At 39.4% G+C, this 12355-nt stretch overlaps 1 long non-coding RNA gene across 1 annotated transcript; it reads left to right on the top strand.

The window, feature by feature from the left end:
* The first annotated feature begins 500 nt into the window (after positions 1–500).
* On the top strand, positions 501–9164 carry LOC132158544 (uncharacterized). Its single transcript, XR_009437695.1, has 3 exons — positions 501–732; positions 5579–5778; positions 8606–9164. It is a non-coding gene; the product is annotated as an uncharacterized LOC132158544 (long non-coding RNA).
* Positions 9165–12355: the final 3191 nt, after the last annotated feature.

The following is a 12355-nucleotide window of genomic DNA, read 5'->3' on the forward strand; positions in this document are numbered from 1 at the left end:
ATTCTTTTTTCCTTTTTTTCCATCAGCACAGCCAGGGTCTATTTTCCCATTTTAAAATAAATCCCAGCCTTTGCGGGGTGCGTTTGAAGCCATCTCTCACACAGGGAGAATGATCAGCCTGCAAAATAAGACAGAGACAACAAGCAGTGAATGAACCCCTTGCATCTCTTAAAACCAGTTCAGACTGGTGAACTCATAGCCAAGTTTATACTAGCAAGTTTTAACCAGTCAGCTTTGAAAGGCGATGCCTGATAAATAATTAGTAGTCTATATGAAAGACACCCCTAGCACAGTCATGATCATTAATGAATGACTTGTGTTAAACACATCAGGTTTAATTAACCCAAGTGTTCAAGACTAAATACAGCTGACTTCAGTGCAGTCCTAATTACAAAATTAATAACAAAAAAAAAAAAATCTTCCCTTTTCAGGTCCCAGTTCAACCCTGGTTGGGTTTTCATATGGTGGAAGAGGACGGGTGGCCGGAGGGGTTGGCTGTTATCTTTGGTTATCTAGCTGTATGAGTGTTATTCATTCTTCATAAAGCTAGATAACCGAAAGTAACAAGAATCCCATTACACACCTGAAAGGCATCACCCCACCTTGAGATCTGTACTCCTCTCCTCTTCTCTTTTTCCTCCTAAATCTCCCTCACTCTCTCTCCTCTTCAATCTCTGCATCTTTTTGCGAGAGCAAGTCACAAAATGGCCCCCATCACTGCTGATAGAGAAGGTAAGCAGCTTTTTTTTCGTAAACTGTTATTTTCTTGTTCGACAAACAAGCAATGATTGCTCCCCCTTCTCATATAAAGTATTATGCAGCATCATGTTTCCTCGTAATGCCCAATCTTTGTCATTACCCTCCTTATAATGCATGTAAAAATAGTGTTTCCACTCTTAGTTGGTGTTAATGCGATTGTAAAAGGTGTGTTAACCTAGAACTAAAGGAATATGCAAGTACAAAACATCAATTTGTTTTTCTTTTCGAGAAGCCTGTTATGGAGCTTGTTCATATTTGTCATACTTATGTGCATGAAAAATGAAAGTAAACAAATCATAAGAGCAGATGTGAAATTTTCAAACTCAACTGCAATGTCTTTTGATGTAAAATGCATTACTCAGGGACTAGAGCTGGCTAATTTTAGACAAATAAATGGGATGTTCAATTCATAGACACATTGTAAACAGAAAAATTAAGAAGAAAAGGAAAAATGCACATTCACACCAGTAGGCAAACCTTTCATTATAAATAATGCATAGAATGAAAATAATGCTGAACAAATATCAGCAGGATGCACTGATTAAATGTAGGTTATTTTGTAGAATGAGACTTTGAAATTCTGATACACAAAAACTGCAGATTTGTATGGATAAAACCTGGTTTATGCGAACATTCAGGGCAGTGGTGAGTTGGTCAAACATGATCATGTTTAATCTGTAAATCTCAAAGCACAAAGCAGCAGGCCGAGGCTTAACACTAGGGCCACATGACGATCACCCACAGGTGCCTGTCTAACACCCAGTCTGGTGCTTTCCACGGTATTAGTCTGCAGCAAATGCACAAAGCTCATTCACTCGTTACCTTTGTTAAACAAGATTGGTGAGTTGAGACCCCATTGTCTTTTTCAATACCAACCCGGACTCGCTCAATTCAACTCATGTGTTTGAATAATTAACGGGCTAAAGCGTTCCCACACAAATTTGGCTGCTATTCTAAGCTTTGGATGCATTCGGACCATGTGCCAGCGCTGAGAAACAATCAACAATTGTCTAAACTCGAATTTGTTAAGTTTGTGCTGAGAGGTTCTTGATTGGATGTGACAGTTGGCTGGGTTATAAATGGGGCTGGGATGGAGCCAGCATCGGAGATGACCGCTTTGTAAGTGGCAAAGCTTGTTGGAATGGTCCTGAAGACAGGTCTTTGGGTTCAGCAGCTGAACCTGAACAGTCTTTGGCCATTAGGAGGCCAATACCACAATTCTGCTTCACTATTATGCTTGTGATCAGTAGATGGACATCAGCCACCAGATCATCGCACCTTTGGACATATTAAATGAGATTTAAAGGTTTTCATCTGGAATTAACAGATCACAGAGTATTCAAACTTCTTATTTAGTAATGCTATTTAGTAACAGGTACATTCTAGATGTTGAAAATGGAATCTATGTGGTGAGGCCCTGCATTACTGCTGTAGCCACAGACAGTGCTGCTGCATTGCAGGTGCAGGGATTAAACCGTAGATCTCTCAGAGCAAAAGACAAATAGAGTTTGAATGTTGTCACTGATTAGATAAATGAGATTGAGGCAGATTGATCAAATTGTGTGCTACATGTGTTTAAAAATTCTACATGCACATTTGCATTGACTAGATCATGTCCTCCAATGTTTCGGACTGGTTTCTACCGAACAAATTTATTAAAATCACTGATAAAAGCTGCTATTTGTTTAGGATTGTCACATTGCATTCACTTATGGCAGTCCTATAAAACATTCAAACTGGTTGTGAAACTGGTCGTTATCCGCCCCGCTTATTCACTATGGTAAAACTAATGAATAATGAATTTTCAAATATATCTGTCAAATATACCAGTCTGGTGGTTGCATTTGGAATAGCCAAAAAAAAAAGTAAAAATTTCCACACAACTGAAGCTCAAATCAGATAAGAAGATTCTGTATTCGCATATGACCAGAACTTCACACAGCTCTAATTCTACACTCAATTGGAAATAAGTTTTTGCTATAATAAGTTTTTGCTATAATTTGCAATTACTTGTTTTGTCCTGATTTTGCCTGCTTTCCTCGTATAAATGCATTTATTATCAAAAAGACCTAAACTGAAACTAACCTCTATGTAGCAAATCATATCACTCATCATTGTCTTGATTTGCATCACTTGGTCATAATCCATTTTTCTTGGTGCCTCTTTTAACACCAGCTAACAATGAAATGTCCATCTTGGCATAGTTACAATACAAGCACTAAACCACAGTCAACTACAAAATGTCCTTAAAAGTAGAATAAAATAAATATCTCAGAGTACATTCTTCAGGTGTTTGTTAATAATATATATGTGATGCTTCTTGGCAACTTACTTGAATGGTTAGCATACCGTGACTGTCCAGCATGAAGGTTGCAGGTAGCATTCAAGTTGGACGCATCAAGGCGTGTGAGATATAAAGAAAGCCATTGCTGCTGGCTTCAAATCAAACTCAGAACGGTCTCCCCTCAGTTTTTCTGGAGAGCAGGGAACAGAAAGGAAAAGCTCGAATGGCAGTTTTCTTGCACTTAGCATTTCCAATTTCAAGTGTCAACTAGAAAACGAGGCATTGTGCCCTTATCTTTACCACACCCCTCCACTCTCCCGTCAACTGTACTGCCAATAGAGCCAGTCCACTTGTCACGGAGACAATGGATTCCTTTACCAACCTTTTGACAGCATCCCAGTCACATCAGCCAGGCTGCTTTTAGTGAGCGTCGCTCTGATTCCTGCCTCCAGCAATGCTTCTCTTTCTTTGGACGGAACTCACCAACAGAGCACCAAAATGGCTGCACTGCTGGAGAGGAAACTGAGGAATAGACGCCATTCTCTCTGACCCCCTCCTGCCCAAACGTCGCCCCACAGAACTGTGAATTCCCTTTGGGCTGTTAGAGAAGTCAATGGGCCCACACACACAAAGGGGATTAAACACTCAGCAGTAACAGGTGTAGCCAAACGCTGTCCTGACTACGTGAAAGGCTGATTCATCACACACGCTGAACGGCGACAAGAAGACCACACCGTTCTCATTTCAACATTCAAATTTAGTCTAAAGGAATGAATGGGTAATTGCACAATGGGTTCGTGTTTAGACCGTGTCTGAAAATAGCTGAATAATAATATTGAATGCTGCTATATGAATCATTTACACTCATAGATTTATTAGAGGGCCAACTGAAGTAAACAAATATTCAGATGTTGTAAAATCATGCATCTGCTTGATTGTCTGATTTTAATGGGCCATTCTGTTGAAAGCTTGGCATGGACAACTAGTACTTTCTCTGGTGAAATTACTTTTTTTCTTTTTTTTCTGAAGCATCATTTGGATGGCTTTTCACATGCCGTCCACTCTCTGCCACATTGTCCTGTGCTCTCTTCAACACACCTACATGTCCACTGAAAGCACACAGTCCTTTTGTTACCTCAGCTGTTAATGTCAGAGGCCTGACAATGGTTCCTATTTGCAGTATTTGCATAAGGCACTTTTCCAGCAAGCGTTTGGAGTGGTCTTGAGAGAGGGTCCACTTTATCCAGCCACAGCAAAAAAATGTCAAGTGCCAATTAGGGACGGTTTGCTGCTTTTCAGCAGAACCCCACCCCTTCAATCCCTCTTTATTTACCCCTCAGCAAACTCTCTCACACTCCGGCCCGGCTAACGCCACCTTAAAACAAAGACCATCCCTACCTCAGCTACCTCAGAAACCATGTTGAGTCATTTCCCCTTGTGGGACCGTCCACCAGACAACTAAGGCTCCCTGAGCTTCCGAGATGATTAAAAGGGATTTATAGTCCACCCTCTAAAGATATGGCTCAAGATGAACCTGTGAGATTGGGTTTCAATTTTGGGCAGGTACTGGTAATTCTGGTGCTTTCTGGGTAGAGGCTAGTATTTTTGCCTTATCTGCCAGCCTCTGTGACCTATAAAAAACAAAAATGGTGTAGAAACAATTTTCAAATATTACAAAAAAAAAGAAAAAAAGTAACAAGGTTATTGCAAGTAACACATTTAATTAAATGTGGAGTTTTATGAAACTCACAAAACAATCTTTACATATAAACAATTTTATTTCCAATTAAACTATTTTTTTATTCCAATTAAATGTATAAAATTCAATATAAAGTTAAATTGGTAAAATTGTATTTTTATTTGGTGGGCTGGAAATATCACTTTCCACTCTGACTAGATGACTTAACATGGTGTGTAAGATGATCTCACGTTTCATCCTCCACCCCAATGAGTGTTTCAGTGTTGTCTAGAACATTCCCTGTGATTTATCTGACTTCCATTTCCATTATGCTTCCAGAGCTCTGTCAACATGCATACTTTCAGAAAAACTTTCAATATTTTAATTTAGAACTATGACATGGATCAGTATCTATGGATATTGTGAGCTTTTTAACACTCAAATAGGGTTTGCGTTTTGTGTGCACACTAAAATGCCATGAAGAAAGAGTATGTTCCAATCTTAAACGGCCATTTTTGTGCTCTCTGGGACACCGTTGTTCCTCCACACAGCGTTTAGTTCTGTTAGCCGCCTCCTGCCACCCAAAGGATTTATCCTTCACTCTCTGTCTCTTTCATTCAATATCTCTGTGTAGATTTTTTTCCCAGCCTTGATTCTCAGATGGCTGGGTCTGATTTGCATGCATTTGCATAATGAAAGTCATTTGCATGCTCAGGGCAGACTTTACCATGAGAACAGACATGAAAAGGTGTGTGTGTGTGTGTGTGTGTGTGTGTGCGCGCATGCCTGATCTTGCTTATGTCCTCACATGCTGATGCATTTATGCCCTTCATCTTTTCGTTTTCACTCTCAAACAGACCAACCATCCTTGATGCCAGGGAAAGGAAAGAGTGAAGAAGCGGGGCAGGTTGGTTGTGTGGCTGTCGTCCTGCTGGCGTTGCTGCTCCCCTCCCCTTCGCTGCTCGCCTGCCCCCTTCCTCCCGTCACGAGATGCAGTTTGCACAAAGCCACCATCTTAGAGCAAGCCGGGCATTAAATGGAAGTGGAAAATAAGCAGGTATGACCCACCATCACTCTCCTGTGTCTCACACCCTCCTCTCTCTCACCTCTTCTCGTTTACACACACTATCCCCTCTCGTTCCCTCTGTTCAAAGGCACTGTTCATAACAGCAGATGTGTTTGTTAATTGTGAATATCACACGTCCTGGTTGTGATCGGCGCTGAAGGGGGCGGGGAGATGTTTTGTAGTCATTTGCATTAAATCATTCCCCGGCACAATGGCTGAGGCAGAGCTGCATCTGCAGGCATCAACGCTGAATAGATCGCCATCAGGGATTCTGCTGCCCTGTCGTCGTACCATGTCAGCCAAGGAGATGGCGTGCTGCCATTATTGAGAAGAACAGCAAGACTTCCCTTCTGCTTTCAGCTGTGGTCCTCATGATATTAGATTTCCCATGAGTTTGAATGAGATAAACCGATTGCTGTTTTTGGTCTTACATAACTATAAGCGAACATCTCTGACTATTTAGAATCTATTTAAAGACAAACTAATGGGAAAACATGCTTAGAGAGAGCAAGAGTAGGAGCAGAGAGCGTGATAAAGAGGTCTCAATGAGGACGGGCTCCTTTTGTACGTCTTGGTTTCTAAGAGTCGCGGGCCAGACAAGTCCAGTATTGTTCTCCGTGGCGAGCTTACTGTGCCGCACTGTTATTAAGGCCAGGAAACTATAAGTTTAAAAACCGCTTTACCAAAACACCAATTCGGGCCGGCTGTGCCTGATTAAGTGAGGTAGCAAAGTAAACAATACAGGCCATTGTCCTTCATTCTCTTAGAGGACTGCCTTTGTTTAAATCTCATCATGAAAGTCCAGACAATACAGTGGAGGACTAGCGTAGGTCCAGAGCTCAGTTTCTCTGTTCAAGACAAGAAGGTGCATGTTAGCACTTACAAAAATGTCCTGTGCCGCCAAAGTACCATGAGGTACGATGGTGGTATTAAATGGGAATACTATAGTACCATGGTATTTACTTGGTACCTTCATGTTATACTGTAGTAGCATGGAACATGTCCAAAAATAAATTTGTAGTATATTAGTAAATACACTACTGTTCAAAAGTTTAAGGGCAGTAAGATTAAATAAACATTACATCTTTTAAAAGAAGTCTATTTCTTCACAGACAGCTAACCAATCACAACACATTTCGTTTTTCTGAAGGCAGACCTTCATCAAACCCGGAACTAATCGAGCCGTTTGTGCCAGGCTGGGTAAAAAGGTATTGTAATAATGTAAATTATGTGAAAAATAATGCGCTTTTCAAACCACCAAGCATGTGAGCATGTTCTAGTACCGTACACCCCCAAAAAGAAAATCAAGACTTTGTAAAAGAGCATAATAGGACTCCTTTAAACTCTTGCTGAATAAAAGTATACATTTCTTAAAAAAAAAAACATCTTTATGACCCCAAACTTTTGAAAGGTAGTGGATAACTAATGCAACTACTAGAAAAGGATATCAATGTGTGCAAATCAAACTTTCAGAACAGCAATACAAAGTGTTTTTGCAAACTGCAAATGTGGCCATATGAAAACTTTTCCTTTTTTCCACTTTTATCACATAAAAAAAAATGTCACATTATGTTTTAAATTCCAAAACAAGAATTATATAGTTCAAGAGTGATACAACTCTTAATGCAGGTAGCAGAGAATTACAGGATTGCAGTCACACTGGCTCTACAATCATGTCATTGTTTTCAGTAATCTAAGTGTGCCACAGTAAACAGGTGGCAAACTGGGGGGAAGAGTGGCTGAGGGACGGCACGGTTAGTTATGCACAGTAAAAACAAAGCCAAAGCACATCAGATAAAAAAAAGGAACTAAGAATCTGCAGCAGCTTGTGTCTGGGAGCGTGCGAGGTGGCTGGGGCAAAGGGGCAGACACTCTCCTGTCTGCACACACACACATACACACAAGGCTCCCCTTTTCTGAGCAGCTGCTCTCGCCTCTCCATGCAGGCACCAGCCTTGGGAACCACCACGATCAGGCTCCCCCAAAAAATGGGCACCAGGGCCCCCCAAAATCTGAGTCTGCCCCCCCCCCTTCTCTGTCTCTCCCTCCCCCTCTTGACGATGATGCTGGGTGCCTGGGAAGGACTCAGAGTTCATGGTCAGACTGCCTATTGAGCTGACAGGCTGACTGTTTGCTCAATTCAGTCTTCTATTCAGCCGGGACAGGAGGAGGGAGACAGAGACACAGTAACACTCCAATGAGTATTCATTTAGGGAACACAACCGGAGGCAGAGAGGGAAATCGCGAAAGAAAGAATGACAGAGAAGCAGAGAGAGTGGTGCGTTTTTTGCGTCATGATACAGACGCCAACCATCATACACAAATTTCCACTTATCCAGTTTTCTGACAATGAAACAGAGCGATAGAGTCATTGCAACCCTATAAATATAAACGAATGTGGATATTTGATCAGCTCTTGTGTTCTTAATCACCTGCATGCCTCGAGTTGCTTGTTTAAGCCGCGTGGAGCGACTAAACTCTGGAGTTCTCTGGGTTTAGGTTCTGTCACATGCCTCGTCTTTGCTTCAGTTCCATGTTGTACCAAGCGCACAGGCACCGTCAACTTCGACCTCAATCTCTCAACCTGGCACTCATTCTGTCTGAGGTGTTCATTTGCTGCAACCTTCTTAAAGAATCCTACAAAACAGAAAAAAAATCATTAAAAATCCAATAACAGAACATCTTAAAGTACAAAAGCCAGTCCTGATGACACAACCTGGCAGTTTTCAGTAATCAAATGTGTTTGATTTGAAATGGTCAAATATCAAGAAATATTATTTCGCTAAACAAATTTCCTGTTTCTTTTGTGTCTTTTCAGGTTTTTAGAGTCAAGACAAATAATGTGAAAATCCATTAAATGGAGGATCAGAGTGGAAACGGGCTGCTGGAGTCAAACGGGTCTTTACTATGCATGTGCCCCAACATCAGATAAAAGACAGCACTTTAATTGTTCTACGTGACTTCAATCATTGGCATTTCTCAAGCAGTTATACCATCTAATGTTCTAAGGGCTGTATGTTGCGAGTTTAGCGTGTGTGTGTGTGTGTGTGTGTGTGTGTTGAGAATATGAGAAAGTCTTTGTACGGGTCTGGGTCAAAGTACTCAACAAATTGTGTATTTGTACAAAAGCACTTGTTTAGGATTCTCCAAATATATAAAGATTATATTCGGGTAGTTCTATAGTGAATTTAATGAGGGTTTTCTAGAAAATGTCATTTTTAAAGGCCAATCATTTAGCTAATCAATTAAAGAAAGCGATTTAAAAAATGTCTTCTAATAAATTGAACGTAGTTTTATCTAGTCTGTCTTGGTACAATCTTTAGCATAATGCACTTTATAACACGCAAACGGTTTTGTTTAAGTTCAGTAGTTTTCAGTATTAAAGGAAAATGTAGTGGCCTGTGTACATTCCCTAATGTATTTTTCCAATAACTGATTACTAAATGAAATCTAACATGAATTATTAGAAATGGTGTGTGAGGCTCTGTAGATTCTGCATGTATGAGTGTGAGACCCACGGCAGCGGTGAACGATACTGCACTCTGATTGGACAGCTCAGTGTGTTGTGTGTCACACACTTGTTGGACAGAGAGCTGTTGTCTTTAATTTCTATGCAATTGCGTTGGGTTTGCAATCACCTGGAAGAGAAGGCAGATCAGAGCAGCTATTTATGACAACAGGTTAAATCTGTTCTAAGGTGTGAGGAATATTTAGCAGAATACGTATGAATATTTAGTTCCTACTAAAACAACAACAAACGGTGAAGTAATTGACCACTAAAAAGCATCTTCATCTAGCTTTTGTGTTTTTTCATTTTTGTTTCAGCACTCAAAATAGAAACAAAATGCTCTCTAAATGTCTCTCTGTATTTTGTGTTACAATCAATCATGGCTGAAGAATTCAGTTGAATATGCAAATGTTTTACAAATTTATTACAATTTGAGGAGAATTGTGAAATGTATTTTATAATCATTTTTCTTCAAATAATTTTTAATTACAGAATTATCCTTTCAGTTAAACTGAGATAATAAGTTTTTTATTTCCCTGCAAAATTTGACAAATCAAGTGAATGTGAAGACAATGGACTGATGAAATGGGGCCTTTACTATGCAATTTGTAACTTCTGTATTTTTCTGGGATTTTGTAGAAAGTGATTTTCAGCTAGATATGTTCTTGGAAAGATAACCATAATAACAGAAATCATACTTTAACATGTAATGCTATAGTTCTATCCATAATCTTACTGTGTGTTTTTCTTTTCATGTTGCAGTTGAACGCAAATGTATAAGATATTTTTGTAGCCTTTTTTTTTTTCTCCGCATGTGCCTTTTTAATGTCCTGGTATGGATATTAATAAAAGTTTACTTTAAAAACAAACTTCTGCTGTAGTCAGTAATATTTTGGAGAACAATTTTCATATGCATACAATTAAATTCAAGAATCCTAAATGCACAGCATTGTCAGCAATGTCAGATTGTGCATGAAACTGAAACTCACTCTATGGTATATAATACTTAATCATTTTCTTTTTAAGATTTTTGGGATTTGTTCTGGGTTTATTCAACTAGCAATGCACCACATCCAGTCTAGAGTATTACAGTCCAACATTTCTTGGCCGCTCAGATCTGTGTGGCTGTGTGCCAGGAGACAAGGTGCATTAGTGTACTGTAGGCCGTAATGCTGCCGATCTGACACATGCTTTGGCAAGACCCAAGTCTGTGCCTGAATGTTAGTCAATTAAACAACCAGAAATGTAGCTTACTCAGTCTCTGTGTATAGGGCTACTACAGCAGTGGCCACATACCAGTAATTTTTGACTTTTCAAAAAGGTTCTTAGTTACAAAGAGTGCAAAATATCACAAAGTAATTTCAGTAAAAGGATTGACTACGCTCAATAGCATCACTTATAGAAGTGAATTTGACAGCATGCTGCAAATGGTGGTCTTTGTGGTCTCCAAAGAGAACAAAGGAGACCAGAAAAGAGTTATACATCCACCTACCAAAACATCTTATACAAAACTGCTGGCATTTCAATATAAACCGGGGCAGTAAGTGAATGACAGAGAATCTGTGTGTCACAATAAGAAAGATGTGTCCTTCACTGATTACCTTAAGCTTCGTCCATTCTGCCCAGTCAGTCAATGACTGACTTTGTAAGCAAACTGCCTTCATACGCTTATCATACATTACATTTTTAAGGACAACGTTATTAATATTTAATAAAGGTATTTAATTATATGACATTTTTACACTCTCTCCTATATGTATTTTCACACATGTGCTTTTTTTACGATGTTGTGTTATGGTTATTAATAAAAGGTACTTTGAAAACAAACCTTTTTGCCTCAAACTTGTTAAGTTTGGGTAGGATTAGGGATGTAGAATATTATCAAAATTCAATATTATTAAACATACAATTAATTATAAAATTACAATGATTTATATTCATTTTTTACCTCTTTTAACTGACATCATTTTCTCCACCAACTGCTGAACCACATGTGCTGAGGATTGTGGAACAATACTGGCAAGAATACATCTGTGGCCTCCAAAATGATGAAGGGATCTCAGTATAGGCTTCTTGTCTTCCTCCATATACTGTCTGTGAAGGCTTTCCCAGCGCACACTGATGACTGTCCTCATATCTCCATCTTAGTAAATCAAATGCCGAACAATTCCTGTCATCCGCTTACTGCAGAGTAAATCAACATTGATGTTATTTGTTGAAAGAAAAAATACTGCTCGATTTACTGGTGCCAATGACAATGGATCCAAAAATGTTTTATTCATCATTACATCACGTTAACATTTTAATATTAACATTATTGCATGAAAATGACATACAGTGAATTAAGATACTGATGTAAACACATACTGTAATTGTAAGATTGCAAATACTAGTGGCATATAAAAAATAAGACAAATAGGACATTGCGTTAATTTTTATTTTACAATTAACATAAAAAGGCCTTTCAAATTATTATAAGTAAAGTTTCAATAAGGCTGTAATTTGTAAATGAAAACAAATGTGCACACAAGCCAAAGATCAGACACATTGTATTAGTAGTAACTAAACAATTTGGTCATTGTGATGAAAGCTGGGAAAACAGAGTTCATGATTACTAGGATATCATTTATCAAGCAGCGCTTATATCCTCATGAATCAGCATTTCATTGTGCCTTTGACAGGTCCACTCCAGTCCTGAGCTGTGTCTGACCTGGTGTCTGCCTGGTTTGCAAATCCCGTTCAAGCTGCTGAAGTCAATCTGCTAAAACAAAAGCAAGTAAATACAAGATGGAGGATTTGGGAAAGGAATTCAAACCCTGGAATTGCCTCATGGGAAAGCGAACAGCCCCAGTGGGCATGTGCAGCAGGGACGAGGTCACCCCAGTCTGCCGTGTTGGTGTGAATGACGAGGGACCGGAGAGAGGAGTCAATGCAGACAACGCAACAATGAGAGTTTAAGGGTGAGAAGGAGGAGAGGAACAAGAGAATAGACCTGAGGTCAAGTTCAAGGCCATTCTCACTGCCTGGCAATGTAAATGAGGTTTAACACACACACACACA

This window comes from Carassius carassius, chromosome 15, assembly GCF_963082965.1.
Source record: "Carassius carassius chromosome 15, fCarCar2.1, whole genome shotgun sequence".
Taxonomy (NCBI): Eukaryota; Metazoa; Chordata; class Actinopteri; order Cypriniformes; family Cyprinidae; genus Carassius; species Carassius carassius.